A 21,293-nucleotide genomic window follows, 5' to 3' on the forward strand; every position below is an offset into this window, starting at 1 on the left:
CTTGACTTTTTTTCTTGAGTTATTGAACATGCCTCGGTTTTCTACAGCTCAACGCTGATGAAGCCATTTTCAGAATATGGCCCTGATTTTAAAGCCAAAATATTTCTCAGCCCTGCCTCCCATGGAATTCTCTGTCAAGGTTATTCATTAGTGTTTTCAGAGAAACCTTCAGTCTGTACAATTGAATTTGAAGCACTGGAACCATTCATATCTGTGCGTTCTCACAGTTTACAAAAGTATAGACAACGAATACCAAGAAGAGATCAGCCAACTTTTTCCTTTTTAACCTGAAGCAGAAAACACTAGAGGGATAATTTGAGATCTACCAGTGGAAATGGTAATTCATCCCTCAACACCAACACTGAATCAAATCCAACTATGCATAAAGATTTTCCTCTTTCCCTATTCCACTTGAGCACAAGAAAGCCATTAAGCCAGACAAGTGGAATACTAATTTTTGAAGAGAGCAACACAACCTACAGGGGAACTTTTGAGACTGAGCAACCACTGCACGCTGCAACAGCCCATCTCAAAACGGGGTCCCTCCATATATCCCAATTGTTTTCTCAAAATACCAGTGCTGCCAATAGAGAGTCATTTGGAATTCTGATCGTGGTGAAAAACTGTTGAGACAGCACAGCCTGTGGCTTCACGCCCAAAAAACCTGGCAATACATTAGTGCATATGGATGCCATTTTGGTAAATTGTATTTGCCATTTCTGAGAAATCCTGGTAACCAGCCAGGCTTAACAGAATAAAACAGCTGTGCTGCAGTTATTGTTTCATAATGTCACATACTGCTAGTAATATTAAGAACCCTGCCCTCAACTTGAAGGAAGACAGCCGCCACCACAAATACTAAAATGGGGCAAACTAGAACAAAACTCAACTTTGAAAACTTGGTCTGTTTACACAATTCAAGATTTCACTCCCAGTTCATGTGTTGTGTTGAAATCAGTTATAGCTACAAATATATCAGTATTTTATAAAGCATTACAAAGGATTTGCAATGCTTTTGTTTAAACACAGTTCAGTATTTCACGTGATGCATGTATTCAGCCTTCCAAAATTCCTTAATTAAAAAAAAATAAAAAAAAAAAAATCACTGAAGTTGATTTAACCTTTCTTCAACACAATTTCACACTTCTGACATCAGTTCCCCACTTCTCATGGGTCACAGCCTGAAAATATTCAGCCTCATGTCAGAAGTACCATCAAAATATTCTGTCACAGAGCCTTAAAACACAGGCATAACAATCGAACTATGGCAGAACAGCTACTACACACACACAGCAATGCGCCTTCATATCATTAGTATTTATTTCCATTTAAACAAATTTTATTACAACTTCAGTAAGTCAGACGCTGCTTACAGGCAATCAGCCAACATCTTCATGGAACACATTTTTGCCTTCTCAACAGGCAGAACAAAATACACTTCTGCTGTCACCAGGGGCAGAGAGCTCCTCTATTGGAACATAAATGGAAATAAGTAATTCTGTTATTAACACTAGATGTGCAGATTAAGAAGGCAATGCCCAAGCAAGCTACACTGGGTACTGCAACCACAGCAGCCATCACGACCTGTATAAAATGTCCCTCTCCCAAATTCAGAATTTCAATTTTTAACAGAAAATTCTAGCCGTGGTCTAACCTTGCTTTCAGAACCATGGGTAAAGACCCAATAAAATTTAAGTTAGCTTATCAGTGCTGAAAAGCCGATAAAATTCAGAACAACTTTGCCAATACAGCTTCCACACATTTTACTGAGTGAAGCTTTTACCAGCATTTCCTCATGCAAAACACTTCTGAAATCTGCTAAGTGTTCCCAGCCTTTTCTTTTTTCCCCTGCTTTCTTTTTTCTGGCTGAAACGCTAGTCCCCATTAATTCCAAATTAAGCATATGTACATTGGCATTAAGCCACCCATGCTGAAATATCACCTGGAACAAATATTAAACTATAAGGAAGAAATATTAACGTAAAGTCAGGAAGCCAAGGATAAACTGCAAGAGGGACACGAAACGTGCCCACTTTTCCTCCCCCAGCCAGCATGTGGAAGTTGGATCAACAGAGCAATATATTATAGTCAATATGCCATTATCTAGGGGAGGGGTATGGGAAGACAGCTCATACCAGACAATGGAAAATGTCTCATTAATACATACACTACAGGAGGCCTTGGCCAGCCAGACTCACACTGACTCCAACTGAGCTATTTAGGTGGCTGTTTAGATCTGCACTGCATCCATCGCTTCTCCCAGAGCATTTCTGGGGGGTTGGAAGAGACTTCTTCAACTCTGCCACAATGCAAAAACTGAGGAACAGGTTATGGTGTGTACCTGAGGGATTTCCTCCCACCTCAGCCCTTGGTGCCTTCAAATTCCAGTTACCTCAAAGGCTTCTGACCCTTCATGCAAACAGTTCCCGTACCAGCTCTGTTACTGTCCACCCTTTCCCCTCCACATGCCAGACACGACTTTTACAAACCTTGCCTAATAAAGCCACCATAAACCCATTCCTGTTGTATAAAGCAGCACAAACTAAAAATTGTCTCAGGTTTTAATCAGAGTGAATAATGGAAATAATCATATGCAGCACACATACTACATTAGTTCCTTCTTACCTCCCAAAGGAATTTTTTTTCAAAATCTGAGAAAACAGTCCTAAAGATTCCAAGATGGAACAAGCATCAACATGGAGTAACAAAACTAAACCTGCTGATAATAAATACAACCTATTTCATCACCCACCAAATCTTAAAAATGTTAATTTCCATTTTTATGTATTATGAGTTGAAAGTGAAGACACACACTCCTCCTGTTCCTGGATTTTCATATTCAGAAACAAAGGCAAAGAGATGAGCAAAAAGCCCAGAGCCTTCCTGCAACGGCTTGCAAGGAGGTGGCTCTAGTACTGCAACACCCAAAAAAAAAACAGAGACAACTAAAGGTATAAATTTAAAGCAGATTAGATAAAGTGCACTAATGATCTCTGCCAATAATCTTACTCAGAATTGATGCACTTAACACAAATTAGCCTTTGTTTAATTAAGTAAATTAATATTTGTAAGCAACTAAATTCACCTGAATTCCAGATCAGCTTTTCCACACGTAAGTTTAATGCAATTTAATTAATCTATTTTAGAACACTAATCCAGAATAATTCTGAGCAGTCCCTTGTAAATAAATTTATTTACTGAAACATCTTATTTACTGAAACATCTGATGGCTTCAGAAAGTCACAGAGAACCATTCCAAAGTGTACAAGCAAAAACATCCAATGCCTTGTTAAAGTATAAAAACACACAAAACAAATCTTCTCTTTTGTACTAATTAGTGAGGGTAAGCACTAAATTTTAAAAGGACGTTTTCCAAAGCTTTAGTCTGCCAGTGTTTAATTGAACTTCTCTTGTTTTGAGCAGCTCATCACCCTCTGGCTAACATGTCTCAGTGCTATTGACAAATGAAAACACTTATTTCATACTTCAGCTTGCATGATGACAAACATTTACTGCTGCCTGTGTGAGAACAGCTGAAGGATGACTTTTTACTTTGCCCAAACCAGAAGTGCCAATTTTTTTTTTTTTTTCCCTTCTCGTTCTACTTTTCCTTTAAATGGATTAAGGCAAATTTTCAAACCTGTCATTTCTATTACAAACATATATTCTTCTTTACACAGTTACTGTTAGCCAACTGGCCAATTTTTCTGAGCCTAATGTCTGCCATGGATGTCAGAGTGGAACAAAGGTCCTTATCTTGCAAAGACCTATGATTTGGTGACACACGTCAAAAAGTTTTCCAAAATAGCAAACCAGCTCAAATATAAAGAGAAGTCCCATGATAAGAATGTGTTTGATACATGCACACAAGAGGATTAATCCTCTGTGAGGACAACTTCATGCAGAAGTAAAATGACCTTATGCTGTAAAAGGATTATAGTATCAAGATCATCTACCCTCTGAAAGGGAAGATTCATAGAGAACATAATACATGTTAACTCTGCTGCTTTATTAAGTCATTTCAACTGCCCTGAGTTCTTGTCCCTCCAGGGAAACAGCCCAGCAAGACTACTAAGCTTTAAGTCTCTGTGCAAATAATCCACCCCAAGAACACCTTTGTGCAGCTCTGTTAAATCCACTCTGGAAGCAAAGGACAAAAAACCTCCAAAAACGCACTCCAAGTGCGAAACAGTATTTTTCACATGATGGTGTTAACAGATGAACCAGCATGCACAGGTTTAAGCCTGGCTAACCCAGAAACAGATCTGCATCAACCAGTTTGCTGTGTCTTCACAGAAGACAATCTCTATGAGTAGTCCCGTGGAATGACCTGAAAATGTTCATATAATGCAATACGTGAAGTTATTTTATTCATGGCCATTACAAGGTTCAGAACCTGACAGAGCTCCTTTAGTCTTGTGCTGTATTTCTGTAATCCCAAAGTTTGGCGCTTTTTTCGAAGATGAAGTCACTTTAGTTGGCATCTGGAACAGAGCCTTCCTACGCTAATTAGTAATTCCCCAACAAGCCACATCAGTGCAAATGTTAATGGACTGTAACAAATGATGAATAACATAATAAAAAGCAGCAATTTAATAGCATGCGAGGTTAAATGCACTGTAAATATAAGCACTACCAGCCGCCTTTATGCTCCAACTCTCTGAAGCTGCAGTCTTATCAGGATATGAAATTGAAAATCACATTCAGGAGAACAATGGGGGAAGAACAGATCAGAACTTTATTACTACTAAAAACTACAAAGGAAAATATTCTTATCTTTCTTAGCATCTGTTTAGCTTTCATCCTTACTCTCAATCCACCTTAAAAGGCAAGTAAAGACATTGTATTTAAAGTAAATTTCATAGTAAAACTACACAAGCATTTTAGTTTATCAATTTTAAAAAACCCAACTGAATAATACACAGACATCTTTGGTTCAGCCAAAGATCAGAAAAATAATTAATCTCCCAAAACATATCAGAAACATTCCTTATCTGTGAAAGCACGGACAGCAGCCATAGCATTCTGGAAACAGATATATAAAATAAAAATCACCCAGAGATGCTATGCTGAACAACTCCAGTACTTGTAACACAGATAGCAAGAAAAAAAAACCCCAGCTGCTCTAAGGAACTTAAAATTTTTGGAACTTTAAAGTACAAAATCTTGCAGGGGGGCAGAAATTCTTCAATAGTGCTATGAAAGTTCAAATTATCACCATTATTATTATTGTTTTACTCCTAAAAGTATTCCCTGTTTTTTCCACCCACCTGCTACAAGCCATTGTTTTGCTTGAATGTCTTTTTCTAACTCTTCTAATCCACTGCCAATGGCCACAACCCTAACACAGGAATGACCATTGTCAAGTGTGTGGCGACATGCACCAGCAACTCAAGCACAAGTTCTCTGTAGGCCTTGTATAAACATGCTTGCTGTTGCCAGGTGCCAACATCCACACCGCCACATCTCTGGTATCATTATTCTCAAGTGAGCTAGGAAGGATACGTTAACACCTATCACAACTACACTTTCAGCTGCAAAACAGTCTGAATTTAATTCTACAGACACATAATCCCATTGAACCTAATGAGACTACCCACATGGCCAGAGTATACCCAACTGTCCGCAGATTGTGCGCCTTAGGTCAGTTTCCTGAGGTCAGTCTATGAGGTCAGTTTTCTGCATCATGGTTTAATAACTCAGGACATAGCTCATTAACACTAGGCACAATTTGTATAGCAAATACAAAACAAGGACTGCCAGAGAGCAAAAGCAATATGCAGAACCAGACAGACATGTTGTTTTATTGTTTTCACCCACTAGATGGAGAATCTTCACCAATAACAGCTCAAAAAAAAAAACAAACAACCCTGCAAGTACTTAAATTCAAAGAAAATTCCAAAATTAATTTCGTATAACTCAAATACAAGTGTCTCTCTGTCTCAAAGAATTCCTACCCATGACCAGAATTCTTTTTGAGATAGATAGTTCAGATGCCCTCTGAACTTTGGGTAACCATAACTTCATTTGAAGTTATAAATTACTTTTTTATTTATTTATTTATATATCCTCTTGATATATTTTTCTGTGATACTTCATATTGACTCTAGGAATTTCAAGCCATTGCCTAACACAATCTGAATTATCTAGGGCAGAGCTTAGAGCTTTACAGACACACCTACCAAAGTGTTTTTCTTTTGTGCCTTAATAAACTCCCAAACACCCCACAGGTTTGGTGAAGAGAGGAACTCTTGGTGAGATTCTGACCTGAATCACTTGCAGAATGTACTCTAATTAATGAAGGCAGCCCCACCATGTCAGGTTCAAGACATACCTTAAAGCATCACACCTAACTCACTGTGCCTGTTTTCACATAAAGACGCCTGTACTCTTGTGCCTTTCCAGAAACAACCCTCAGAGAGTAAATTTAGTCCAGTCAATTTCCAATTCAGGACCACTTTCAGATGTTTCTAGTGAAGTGACATTGCTGCTAAACAGGTAAAATCAAAGCCAAAAACTATCCTAATGTTATTACTAGTTGAAAAATCCCCAAATTAACAAGAAAAATGTCTGGAATAAACATACAGCAGCACCCCAGGTCCTTTTCATATTGTCTACAGGCAAAAAGCTCTTTGCAGAACATTAAGCATATGAGAAACAGCAAAGCTTTTCTAGAAGGTTAGCAAGGTTAGTGGATTACATAGCTGCCAAAACATTGTACAGTGTTTGACTTCCGAGTGTTTTGTTTCCTATTCTCCATCACACAACTCAAAGAACTCAAAGAACATTACACTTTTAACGTGGAAGAATCCACAGGGGCCCACAGATTCAGCAGTAACAGGTCTAGTACATAATGTGTGCTATCAGTCCGCAAACGGATCACTGCACACTCTATTCAGAATTCAATTTTCTCATCTGGAAAGGGAAGAAAGAAAGGAAAAAACAATAAAACCCCCAAGTTGCAATATCTGCCTAAAATAAAATGGGTTATTTTAAAAAGAGTTGATGTGACTCCTTTTGCAAGGGAAATGGAGAGAAAACTGGGATTTCTAAACATCTCAAGTCACCTCTCTGTAAAAGCTGAGGTGGAGGGAGGAAAAGGTGAGCTTTCTTTGGAAAGCCAATACTCCAGAAAACACTGGTAGCCAAAGCATCACCAGCTACAAAATCACTGTGGCACTAACTTTGAGCAGGTATCATCAAAAATTGCTGCACCACACCGTAATTTTCATGAGCAGCAGGAGAAATTTACACTGCAAAACAGCTGCATCGCCTCTACTCAAAACATCCACAGGGACAGTCAAGAAGCTGACTGAGAAGAGCTGTGAAGGAATCAAACTCAGAGGAAGGGAACAAGCAGTATATACATCTGTACACAGATCAGAATGTGGTCGTCTTCAGCTGAGGCTCCTTTGCAGCAGAGGGATCTGCATTGTGCTCATGAAACACAAGTTGCTTCACAAAGGAACAAGGGTGCATGTCTTCCTCCAAGAAGGGTGTAGGCTGGAACAAGTTGGTCACCAGATACTTGACCCTGAACTTGCACATGAGAGAAGACTTTGGCGAACACAACTTTCATAAAATCTGAGTTTCATTACTTCATTTCTAGCGGGTGAAAGAAGTGTAATGCTATTAAAACATTTTTAAATCTTAATGGCATAGTCTGAAATAATCCTCAGAAATTTCAACTCTTGATTTCCCACATGAATCAGATTCCCAAAAGCTGCAATGTTCTTGTAAGACTCTACATGAAACATTTGTAGATGCTTTCTAGCTAACATTGCTGTGCAATGGTCAGAAAGTCTCTTGAAATGCTTTGACTCAACTCCAAAGGATTTTAAGGAATGTAACAACAGATCTAGATACCAGGTCCTTATTCCATACTTGAATCCCCTTTGGAAAGTGTGAAACAAAGAGCCTAGCAAGAGGGATGCAACTAAAAATAACAATTCTAAAAATCTGTCAGATGCTAGCAAGAGAGAGGAGGTGGTGAAAACATTTATTAATATTAAAACACTTGCTCAAACTTGATGAATAAATGAAGCTTCTGAATGCTGACCACCTACATAATAATCTATACCTTGTTAAAAGCACCTGCACACATCTTGTGTAGCTCTATTAACCACTTCAGTATTAAGTAGCTATCCCATAAATTTCCTTCCTGCTTAAAACTTTAATTCTATTTTACATCTGATACTTATGAGAATCTAGGCAATTATTTAAGTTCATTTCCCTTTTGCAAAAAGATCAAAAGATGGGAAATAAAGAGATTTTAAGGAAATCCACATAGTTTTCAACTTGTGCCTCTGAAAGCCCAGGGTTTTTTTATGCTGTCCAATCATTTCAGTGTCACAAAGTAACTTCCCCCCCAGATAAATACCTGTATACAAGAAAACAGCTTAATAAATAGTAAGTATCCCAGATGGTACTTTACACTATAAACGACCACGGAAATGACAAAGACATTATCTCAATGCAATTAATAAGAAACGTTTACCAAAAGACAGATTTGAGTTGAAGAAATATTCCAGGAAAATCTCCTCTTCCAGAAGCCCTCAAGTGTCACCAAGCTTCAGTGGGGCTGGGCTCTGCCTACGTGGGAGAAGTGCATCAACGCACCACAGGACATGCTGACTTCGGGGAAAGAAGGCTTATCACCAGTTTGGGCATCAATGACCACATCCCAACAGCTACATTACCAGAGGAGCCTGTGGTTCTTCCAGACTTCCAACAACATTTATTCCAGGTTTATAAACAGAGTTAGAAGAAAGACTGAATGAAGAATAAGCTGGCAACCATACAGTATAGAAAAGCAACCTGAGCTGGACACAACTTTCATCTGAATGACTGAACTAGTGAACCGCATCTTGTATTACTAACTCCACCAAAGCAAATATCGCTTCACAGATCAAACACTGCAATTTACCGCAAACAGGAAATTATTACTTTTTAAATATGCTGATAAAAAGTGTATGATAGCTAGGGGGAGGAGGAGGTTAAATTACATTCTTTTTTTTTTAATCAGAAATTATCCAAAATGTGTTCTATTACGATTTCTTCCTCACAATCTCATGCTTTCTTAGGAAAAGTATTAAGAACAAGGAAAAAAAAATTTAAGTTATGCTAGATAGAACGGAACTTTTTAATTCATAAAAAAAGAATCTAATTATGCACTTTCATAAACAACAGGTTTAGGCTGGAGTCTATTTTTGCTCTAAAGAGTCAGAGGTATCAGTAAATTCAGAACCCATTTCATACTGAATTCACAGAAGTATGCAGATACAAGCATGTACATCTGATTAAACTAAAAACCAGCTCTGATACAGAGCTCTCCATATTTAACACCGCCCATATTTTTTCCATTATAAAGAACCAGAATGTTACCTACTCAAAGCCAAGTAAAGGATCATTTGAAACTTCTAGTGTGGGAAACTGTTCACATGCGTTTCTGCTGACACACTGTAGAAATGACCATCACTGCTTGGATGAAAATGTGACCACCACCTGTGTCCCAAATCCTGCAGCTGTACTCAAGCCACAGGCACCCCCAGAAACATAAGCACAGCTCCAGTGTTATGACTGTATCACATTAACAATAACCACTATGCCTGGTCTAGGCAAAAGTACCTAACAGTGAAATTCCAATCACTGCCAAGGGAAACCATCCTGCCCCCCACTGGATTGCAAAACAGCGCTGCTTAACAGCCATTTCCATTAGGCTCAACTGTCCTACATCCAGATCTGTTCCTCTCCTCAGCTACAACACACTGTGTGCATGTCACAGGTGCTCTACCCCAAAACATCATTTGTCTCTTTCGTGGCGCACAGATAATACGCCAAGAGTCTCTCTTCCTTTGACTATCATATTCCATCATGTTAAAACTAGCTCTTCTGCAAAAAGGAAATATCAATGTGGAGTCAGGGTGTGGAAGTAAGACCTGCGCTTCAACCTAACCTCCTTCAGCACACTCTGCAGGAGCCCTTGCTCAGTGCACATTCTCCACTAGCAGAAAGAATTAGACTAATACTGTAACCTTCTAGTTAGATTGCCTCATTGAGTGAGAGGCTTTGCTGTATCACTCAGAGGCTTTGCCTTGGGAAGTTATTTAGTCTAAAGTCAGCAACCACCCCAAGAGTAGAGTGCACTATGACAAGCACTTGCCTCAGTTCAAGGGAAATACCTGCAAAATGCTTTATTCTACTGTGTTTGCCTTACCTAAAACACAGTCTTTGACAACAGAAGCACGTAATATATTTTTTTACCATTTTATATTTTTACTACTACTACTATATAAAAATATTTTATATTTTTACCATCTTCTATACTCTGGAAAAACTTTGCAATCTAGCAGTTCCAGGAAGAACAAGGACAGATCCCAAAGTTGTCCCAGGCTTCTACTACCAAAAAGCATGACGGCAAATAAACAGCAAATCTGCTTACTCGAAAGTCTTGTAACAGATTTACCTCCTGTAGCTATCTAGAAAAAGGAAACGTTCAAGCTGATGAAACAGACCCTAGTGCTGTTTTAAAACACAGGGATAACGCTAGTATTTTAAAACTCTTACTAAAAATACTTGTGAAAATAAACTGAGCAGCATCACTGCAGTAGAAAAACACGGAGCAAGTAGTTCTTCATATTCTGAAACACTGTCATTAGTACAGTCTTGATCCTTTTTCCACATTTCCCCTCCCAACTACAGGAAAACAACAAAGTAATTCCAGCTTTAAACTTGCAAAACCTCATATTCATGGCATGTTAGAAGTATCATGGTAGTAACAGATATGTTTGTGTCTTAAGGAGCAGTGAAGAAAGGGGCATTCAACCTCACAGTTGCTGCGACGTCACTCCATGGAGAGGAGAGATTCATTCTTTTTCATCATAAAATACAGGAAAATTTGAAATTAATGTATTTATCCCTTAAATGGTCTAAGTGTTTTACAAACAGGAAGCAAAGATAAAATAATTTTGTTCAACAGACAACATAAGAAATTACTTTATTTAAAGTCCCAAACGCAAAAGACTTTATGAGGTTAATCTTTCTGTGCACTATTGCTTAATATCTTAACACGAGTCTAACAATTGTAGGTAAAACCAAGGGCTTAACAGGAGTTTTACAAACCTAAACCTGGAAGGAAACAAGTGTTTGACATGATGTTAAAGACTTTTTATTCTTTTTATTTTTACTGTAAAAAAGATTTAGCCTTTTAATGATACGTAAAAAAAAAAAAAAAACAGAAAACAAAATTACTTCAGAGATTCACATCTAAGTATCAAGTATAAAACTAAAGGAAATCAAATCTGTGAAAAAAATTTTATTGGCAAAGTTTAGTATATACATAGACATGTTGTTGTTCTAACTCTAATCATCAGCTTTGCATTGTCTCCTCCTACAAGAAGCTCATTCTTACTTTACATAAAAGCTTGTGCTCATGTTTCTGTACATCTCTGGGATGAGCTTCTATGCACAGAGAAACACCCATCTCCTCCTTTCAAAATGATTGCACTAAGGAACATCACAGCCATTTCAGTTCCAGGCACTCTTCAATGAAAGATCTGAAGACATTCAAATTCTGACACAATAAAGGCACATATTCTTCCTGCACAAACAATGCTTTACAAGTTTTGCGAAAAGCTCAAGATAAAGACCAGAGACAGCCTCAAGTACCTGAAAATGCGAGTATATTACTGTTTTAAGGATGTGGGTCTGAATCACACAACACTACTCACAAAAATCAATGTAAACCTGCAAGTAGCACTTGCGATTATGTGGGGCCAGGATTATAAACTCATCTTTCTTCACCTCATCACTCCAAATCAGTACAGAACAAGTATGCTGCGCTATGTTAAAAACAGCACAGGCAGGAAACAAGCCTTTTGCAAATATGCTCAGCAGAACGTGTTGATGGAACCTTTCCAACTGTGAACACTGATCATCAGTGCTCACGATATTACTACTATATTCTTAATTTTGTTATTCAATAACTCAGAACACTATCTATTTCTTCGTTAAAATTAAAGGCCTGTCTTGTAACCACACAAGCTAAACATGGCTGGATAATTTAAGACATTAAAGCCAGTTACTGTTATTGTAAAACAGATTATAAATTACAAAAGATACAAAATACTTTCATTCTCTGGAAGAGATGGAACATTTCCCAAATCCAAACTCCGCCTTTTTCACTCTCCTCAGTAAACTGCTTTCTTTGGAACATCTTTTCATGTATTATTGAAAACCAATCTACTGCCAAGATGTCATTTAACGTATGAAATAAGGCTCACAGAGTCTCAGAATCAAATTCTTGTTATTCTGGTTGATTTCTATGGACACCCATTTAAATGTATGTTAACAGAGAAAAATCCTAACTTTCAATCTAACAGAGAAAACCCTTTATTTCAAGTGGCACTGCTACAAATATTAAAGACGGCGCTATTTTTTGTTTGGGTCTTGTTTGTTTGTTGTTTAAGCTCTTGCTTGGGTACGAAAATACTACAAAGTGTATGTTTCCTTCCTGAAAGCCTGACGTCTATAGGGTAGTATACTTAGGACAATCTCATGTAGAAGGCAAAAAAAAGTAGGAAAAAATCGTTCCAAACTCTCATTTCACAACAAGGTTCCCACTGAAGCAATCACTCAGTTGCTAATACCCCTTCAAACTTGTTTACTTAAAAAAATCTTCCCTCGAGATCTCTAAAAATAGACTATATAGCAGGATAAAATGACTATATTTGGTTAAGCACCCAACTTCCCACTGTAAAAGGATTTAAAAATAAAAGTAACAAAAAAAGCGCAACACTTGAATTGCAAATCAGGAAAAAACGGGAAGACCGAAGTGTGTTGTCAAACAGACCACTGGTAGGAAAGGACTAGAAAATACCATCCCCGCTGTGGATGTGAAAAACCCCTCACTGCGACTCAATGTCCACACACGCAAAGCGGCACCTCAGGAGACTGTTTTCCCCCGACACAAGCACTCGCGGGCATGTGAATAGCAGCAGCCCCTCTCCACCACCAGCAGCAAAGGGAGGCGGCTGCACCAATGTCACCAGCCACACGCACTCCGCTGCGGCAGGGACGCGGGAGGGAGCGCTGCCGGCGATGCCCCTTCCCCACACCATGCCTGCAGCGCGGCCCAAGGGAGGGCGGGCGGCAAGAGCTCCGACCTGACCCGTCCTTGAGAACGGGGAAACACGAGCCCCAAGGGAGACGGAGGGGGACGGAAGCCGAGGTGCGCGGAGGAGGACCAGACCCTCCACCTCGAACGCCGCCCCGCGGGGGGGGGGCTGAGCGCCTTGGCAGCGGTAGAAGGAGCCAGCACGGGGGTGACCCCCCCCAGGCCAGGCCGCGGAGAAAGCAGGTGGGGAGCGAAGCGACGACAAGGAGCCCCCCGCGGAGGGCCCGGCTCCGGCGTCCCGCGGCGGGAGGAGGCGAGTCCCCGCTCGGCCCCCCCGCAGCCCTGTCCGGGTGAGGGGGCGGCAGCCCGCGGCCCCCCCGCCTCAGCTCGGCCCCTCCCCGGAGCAGCCGCCTCGCGGCCCGGGTGCTCGGGCAGCGCCGTGAGGAGCGGGAGGGCCGGAGCTCCGCGCCCGGCGCTAGGCCCCCCCCGGGAGCTCATCCCCCGCCGTCCGGCCGCGGGGCGCCGCGGTTACCGTGTGCGGTGCCGAATTCTCGTGGTGTTTGTCGAGCGGCTGCGATAATGGCGTCCTTCCTCGCGAGAGATCTCCCTCCCCTCAGCGCGCACGCGCCGCCGCGCGGCGGCCGCACGGACCCCCGACCGCCCCGACCGCCCGCGCAGGCGCAGGGGGAGGGCGCGGCCACGCGGCCGCACTTCACCGAGGAGCCGCGGCGGGAAAACTACAATTCCCAGAGGGCAACGCGGAGGCAACGGCGGGACCGCCCCCGCCGAGCAGGCCGGGACCTGTAGTACACGCGGTTGGAGCAGGGCATGCTGGGAGTGGTAGTCCCTGCGCGCAGCCCGCTTTGTATCCCCCGAGGCACCGCACGGCCAGTGCTGCCGGAACTCGCAGGGCTCCACAGAACCCTCCCGGCTCCACAGCGGGGTGCTGAGTGCGCCCCGGGTGCTGATAACAGAATCACGGCGTCAGCGAGGTTGGAAAAGACCTTTAAGATCCATCCATTACCCCAGCACTGCCGAGCCCACCACTAACCCATGGCACTGAGGCCTCGTCTCCACGGTGTGTGAGCACCCGCAGGGCCGGTGCCTGCAGCCCTGCCCTGGGCAGCCTGTTCCAATGTCTGAGCACCCTCTGGGGCAGGAATTGTTCCTCGGCTCCATCTAAACCTGCCCTGGGGCAGCTGGGGGCTGTTTGCTCATGTCCTGGCACTCATTACCTGGGAGAAGCAGCTGAACCCACCTCACTACAACCTTGGTTCAGGTAGCTGTAGAAAGCAATAAGGTCCCCCCTGAGCTTTCTGTTCTCCTGAAGGTGAACCTGTGAGTATTTGCCCAAGGAAGCGAAACATTTGGTGCCCATGTCCTGCGGGCCACAGCCTAGCCATCCTGCTCTGATGGTGTCTCGGGGCTATTGCAAACTCCAGTGCTGTATCTCCTCTTTACTAAGTGTTTCCAGACCTGCCAGGCAATGTAGGCACAGGCTTTGGCCAGCAGAGCTTGTCCAAACAAGCAGATCAAACGTGTATCTGTATCTTGAGAACTGCCTGTGCTGAGACGCTCACTGATACATTCCCCTTCTTCCCTCCTCCTTCCATTACATTTCTCCCTGCTCAAATGGCTCCTGAGCGCTCACATCGCTGAGATGGGATGATCTGAATGTAAGCTGTCACATTAAGGAGAAAAATGCCACCGTGCATGCGAACACAGCTGAAGAACAGGCAGCAACTGGGAATTTGCTAAATTAGCTCATCAGATTGATTTTTCTGTTGCTTTGTTCCTGCATTTGGTGTGAGAACAGAATGACTGGGCGAAGGTGGAAAACCTTCTGTTAACCTACTGGGAATGATAAATATATGCAAAAGCACAAAATGGAAGCATGGAGGAAGTATGCAATTAGCTCTGAAAGATGACAAAGATAAGATTATTTTACTGTATCCTTATATATCACAGTGTTGCCCAAACAAGACTGTCACTGTACTTCCATTTTTCAGCTTCAGCAGAGCCAGAGATGACTTTCAGACTTGTGCATAAAAATACTCTTTAAATGAGATGCTTAGTCCCGTTCTGCAACATCATGACATGCAACTGAATCCATTTGGTTCAGCTGTAATTTGCCACCCTGACAGCTACAAGCCTATGGCTAACTGGAGCTGTTGCCCTGGCTGTCAGGCCAGTGGTTTGTTACGGTGTTCTCACTGCACATTTGTCATGTTCGAACTAAAGGTGTCCACTGCAGGACTTTTGTACCTGTATGAAATGAAACAGTGCATGTCACAAAAACTCCAAAGTGCTGATCCCAGGGGGACCAGCAATTCCTCCTGCTCATCTGTCTGGAAGTTACGGAGTCAGAGAACAGGACTTGAGGGGGTCTGCGTTTCAGGCAGGGAAATTTATACTGATGAGTCACATCTTCAAAAGTGCTTATAGGGACTTCTCAAGCTGGTTGTTTTCTGTATTAAGGAGTCCTCATGATCCTGAGAATTAACAACCAGTGTGTCAGGAAAAAACCTCGCTTCTGCTTCCAGATTTGTAACTGTTCAGCCGAGTCTGTTGATTTATTTGCTGTGTTCTCTTCCTTCACAAGCAGATTAGGAAGTTCAAAGGTTAAACTACTTATAAACTGACTTTTCACATAGGATTATTTCACGCTTTGCTGCACAGATTTGCTCTGCAACAGATGTGCCAAACAGTTTCTGCTGCACTCAAGCAATTGCCAGGTCCCAGCTAGAAAACCAGCAATATAAATACCAATGTATTACCTGCTGTGGAAAGTTGGTAGTAAAAGCCTTTGTTGTCATAAACCAACTCTGATGTCAAAGCTGTCCTGTTTTCTCATCAGTATATTCTCTCCCTGAGATTATTAACCCACATTCTACCGAGGATGAGATCCCGCTTCTCTCTGTACTGCCAGTAAATCATTTCTCACCTAAAACAATACAAACCAGAAAGACTTTCACTGTCATAAACCAATTATACTGTTCACCTATAGTTGTCAAATCAACTGCAGGAAGTGCTGGCAGGATATACCTATGTCTGCATCTTTGATCAGAGATAGCAACGTGATAAGAAAATACTACAGCAATTTATTAATGAGAAGGGCTGCAGCACTACCTTCTGCTAGTGAGTCTGTCTGCTCTCATCATTACAGCAATCCAGAATATGTAATTAATTCACTGTCTGTAAGGGAGTTTTTCTGTCTTACCAGAGATAAGACTTAAGATTTTTTTCCCTGTCATTATTCCCGAAGCAGAAGGCATTGTCATTTAGAATTTTGAACTACACCAATAAATCATGAAGAGACTTATCACAGCCTGTCCCTTCTTCCCCTTGAGACTGACACAGCCAGATACAACCTACTCTTCACGCAGCATGAACTATGACAGAAAACATTTGTATACCGCAGAAGAAACAAATCTTCCTGTTCACAACCTAACAGAGGAGACCTTCTTTGTGCTTCAATCAGAAAGCCCAAATTTGCATTTAATCTTTAATTTACAGTACCAACACATGAATGACTAACCAAGGATAATTGTTTCCTGTGCTTCACAATCTCCTAAGCTTTATATGCTTTCAAAAGTCTGCTCACCTGAATATTTCTGCAATAATGTAATGAAATTCAGTGTAAGTCTCCCTCCAGTGAATGAAGGCTTCACTTTACCATGAGGTAAGCAACTGTCCATGAGCAAGCACTGAGAAGAAGTAGATACACTCTAAGTTATATCCTAATTTAAACCATGGTAACTTGCTCAAGTGCCTATGTCAAATCCATTCTTGCTTTCCTTCCCCCTTATAAGAATGAACAAGAACTTCAGGGTGCTGATATATCAATTTAATTTTTTAATTTTGTAGAAGAAGATACATCCTGTCACGCTGTTAGCCTGTTGTCCCAAATAATATAATTCTTTGTTGTTTTATTGCCTCACCTTTGTCATCCTCTTTTTTTTAGTCTCTTTCTCTCTCACACTTTATGTATATGCTAACTTTTCTCTGTCATGTTATGAAGAATCATTTGGTTCCAGGAAATATCCAGCTTATTTTACCATTGTATCAGCATTCATTTACTGTTATTTCCTAAGGAAGTGCTGCCTTCACGTTCTGTGTGTATCAGAAGAGATTGGTATCTCATTCATTGGTTTCCTTTTTTTTTTTTTTTTTATTAGGAAAGAAACCCCTTACCATAGCATCAAAGGTAAAAAATTAACACACTGTGCACACAATTTTGCAGCTGCATCAGCAGCAGGAAACAAAGGTTGCCAAACAAAGCATTTGTTTAAACAAGTGACAGGCATTCATAATTGCAGTCACTGCTGAGCATGAGAATATAGAAACAAAGGCATGAACACAGAAGATATAATCAGGGCATAGGTGTACCTGTGGAGTGTTTGCCATAAGAACTCTGTAGGAATCATTTCCTTTCATATGGAGAAGACCCTTGATCACATCCAGTGTTATTAAAACCACAAATAGTACCTGAAGTTCCCTTGTTTAGTCAGTTTCTGTTAGAGTGCTTTATTTTACTTTTTATATACAGACTCTCAGAACCAGCGAGGGACAAAACCACATCCTTGCAAATATAGCATGAATCATTTTGTGACCTAGGGATGCTTGATGAAAAGTTACATACATTTTTTAAACAAAGGTAATCCTAATGCTATTTGTAAACTTGCTGTAGCATTTCTTCTCTTATCAATAGAAAACTTCACTTCTGTTGAGACCTGTTTTCACTTTTTCTCCTCCAAGCACACACTTCCTCATTGCTTGCTTTTTAGACATCATGTCCATTTCCAGTTCTCTCAGAAATGGTTGTTGATTTTATTACAGAAAACAGCTCAGGATCAAGTGGGTTTTGCTCCTGAACCTAATTCTGCTAGCTGTATGACTTTGGAAAATCACAGAAAGGCATTTTCTGGCTCTGATCTCACTTCTGGTTTACACTGAGTAAACTCAGTTACATTCAATTTTAGATACTTCTATTTTTCATGGGTGAGGATGGAAGAAAAGGCCTTGAATTCCCACAGTAAAGAGAAAAACATCGTAACATATTGGGTCATCTAGCTGGTCAAAGTTTATGGTCTTGTAAGGTCATTTTTGCCAGTGTGAGAAATAAGGTGAGGAGAGTCAGCTGTGATCTCAATGTTCTGTCATCTGTTTACATACTATTCCATCTCCCTGTACCTCATGGAAAAAAGAGAGATAAAGATAGGAGGCTATTCCCCTTCTCAGAAATCTTCCATTCTAACAAGCTCTATATGTGTACTTTGCCTGACAGTGATCTTCCCAGGATCATGCTCACAGCTGTATCTGCTGCCCTTTTACCTCTGTTACACTGCTGATATATTTGTCCAGTATTTGCTAGTTTTACCCAGCTTTGTTCAGGTTTGTCCTAGACCATGTTTGCTTGGTCAGATATCATTATCATCATCATCAGTCTTTTTTAATCCACTGGGATTACCAAAAGCCTGAAAGAGCTTACTGATTTTAGAGGATTTTATCCTTTACTTCAGACTGAGGGTTGCCTGAGAACTGGTTGTTTATTCAGTATGTAGTACCCACCTTTGTGTTTATTTTATTTCTTTCAGAAATCTAGATATAAAATGTAACATCACATCTGGTGTCCTCAACACAGGAAGGACATGGAACTGTAGGAACAAGTCCAGAGGAGGCCCAAGAGGATGATCAAAGGACTGGAGCACCTCCTGTATGAAGACAGGCTGAGAAAGTGGGGGCTGTTCAGCCTGGAGAAGAGAAGGCTGCGTGGAGACCTCACAAAAGCCTTCCAGTATCTGAAGGGGGGCTATAGGGATGCTGGGGAGGGACCATTCATTATAGCTCATTCATAGCTCTGAGGTCTTCACTATTAAGTGTCCTAGCAATATCTGGACATCAAAGAAAAGGTTCCGTTAGGCTGCAGCAATATCTAACTTGGGAAGCATGAGCCAAGCCACAAAGAAATGAGAGTTAAAGCCTACCTCGTAACAACCTGACTCTTTGTGAAGGCTGCCCTAGGTGGTATTTTCAGCTACTCCATAGGGGTTTCACATGGATTCCTCAGCAGCAATGCCACCCCAGACAGCTTCCTCATACTTGACTGATTGTCCTGTCCACTGTTACACAACAGTAACCAGGTGAGGAAAATGGTGATTATGAAATCACTTTCATTGTACCTTTCTAATTATAGTAAAACTATTTTGTCCTGAATTACTGGTTTTGATTTAGCAATGTTGCAACTGAGACAATTTTAGGACCCTTACAAGCACAATGCCAGAAGGATCAAATTTCCTGAAACATTAAATCCAGGAGGTAATTTTCTCTTTCCAAGTAACAGCATTCATTTGAAGTTAACCAGAATGTAAGTATCGGCAACCCTCTAGTAAGCATCAGAAAAAAAAAAGAAATATTGGTCTTCCCTGTCCAGTCTGGAGCAAGTCAGATGGGTTGTGACAAGGAAGAAATTTCACTTCTCTAGTTTCTGTGAAGACAAAATAAGCACCTTTCCATCGTATACAGGAATACTCCACAGCTGTAATTACCCACAGTCATGAGCAACCATAGAAGTTTGATGTTGCAGTTCTTCAGGCAGAACTCTCAACTGATAATGGCTTGCTTTTAGATACTCTGAAGCAGGCAGCTGAGATAAAAAATGACAAGCATTAAGAAAGACTCTCCTAAATAGTAGGTTTTGGAATAGCAAATAGCACAGATAAGCTTACCACTTCAGGCTACTAAACTAGATTCCCTGAGCCTCCGCCTTGCACTTGCACGCTGTGTGATAAGAGATGAGAAACACACCTGTGTTTAATGAAAATATTGCCAAGCAAATGAGTTTCTAATTCAAAACACCACAATTTATTAAGTAAAAAAGCCAAAAACAAAACCAAAAAAACAACCAACAAAACAAAGTGACAAGTATTTCACAGGTAATTTTATGGATTAAGAAAGGAGTGGGGTTTGATGGCTATTTTTTAATAGCAGAATGTGAATAGTCTTCTCACTTTTGCCTGCTCTGTCATTGATAGACTCTGTTGCTTTCAAAATATGCCCTCCTATGTACTTAATGGAGGAAAATAATCAATCACATGGATTTTGTAAATACTGACATGAGAGTTACTAAAGGCCCCACATGACCCTGAGGCTGCTAACAAGTCTTACTGGTCCTGACAAGCTCAGGTGCAGACTCTACCCACAGCCCTGCCTGCAGGCCAGGGGCCATTTAAGCCCAAGCCTGGGCCCCTGAACTCTGTTGTTAGGGCACTTGTCTTCAGGTTTGGCTTTGGACCTGTCTCAAGGAAGGACTCTGGACCCTTTAGTTGCTTGTTTGTTACCCTGAGAAACTACAGCACTAACTCACAAGCGACTTGTGTCTGTGCCATTGACGTGGATTGCAGCTATGGAGGCAGAACAAACATCCCAAAGAATATTGAAGAATGGGATTTTAATATGGATCTTTCACATAAGATAACAATGTTATTGGAATTGCATGTGGAAAGAGTAAGAGAGTAACATTCTTAATGCTTTCATTCCTAAGAAGCATAGGTCATGAAAACATCTCAATCTGCTCTCCCTGCTGGGAAAAAGAATACTTCAGCTGGGTCAAAGGGGTGTGTGAGTAGGAAGAGTAATTAGGGTTCCTTATGCCTGTTCCTATTTGTAATCTATACAAAAATATCCCTCTTAATGGGACATGGGATAGTTCAGAGGAACAAATTCCTCACCTTGAGGCTGCAGTGATGCTGTGTCACATGCTTAGAGCTAAAATACTCCTCTGCATGAGGCTGGTCTTCATATTCTGTGGGCAAGCCTTATAGATCTACTAGATTTCTGTGAATTCCTCAGTCTCAGCAGTCACCAGTCCTCTGAATTACAGCTGTTAAAGACAGCAGTTCTTAGCTATCTGTATTCAAATACACAGCTATTCAAAGCATGTATGCATGAAGACATGATAAGAAACCTCTCCTTACATACAAAAGAGTGGTTTCTGTAACACTTTAGTTGCTCATCCAGCCAGATAAGAAAAAAGCTGGAGAGCGCATGTAGAATAATCATCAACTAGCCAGTCCTCCAACAAAATACAGAGCCAATGAAGAAGGCAGTCTAGGGACAAGTTGAAAATTAACTACTTGTCAGTTCCACGTCTCCAACCAGGAAAGGGTGCTCACAGAAT

The 21,293-nt window shown here is 41.1% G+C and overlaps 1 protein-coding gene across 9 annotated transcripts in view; it reads right to left on the minus strand.

Annotated features, from left to right (window-relative positions):
* Nucleotides 1-13,768, minus strand: part of BANP (BTG3 associated nuclear protein) — a 310,059-nt gene extending 296,291 nt beyond the window's left edge. For 3 of the 9 annotated variants that reach the window (XR_010608684.1, XM_065662279.1, XM_065662284.1), the window contains exon 1: nucleotides 13,647-13,765. The gene's annotated coding sequence lies outside the window, so the exon portion shown is untranslated. Of the gene's footprint in view, nucleotides 1-13,646 lie in introns of all 9 variants that reach the window. The other 6 variants (XM_065662282.1, XM_065662285.1, XM_065662278.1 and 3 more) reach the window with 5 other exon arrangements.
* Nucleotides 13,769-21,293: the final 7,525 nt, after the last annotated feature.

The sequence above is a fragment of the Lathamus discolor genome, chromosome Z, assembly GCF_037157495.1.
Source record: "Lathamus discolor isolate bLatDis1 chromosome Z, bLatDis1.hap1, whole genome shotgun sequence".
Taxonomy (NCBI): domain Eukaryota; kingdom Metazoa; phylum Chordata; class Aves; order Psittaciformes; family Psittacidae; genus Lathamus; species Lathamus discolor.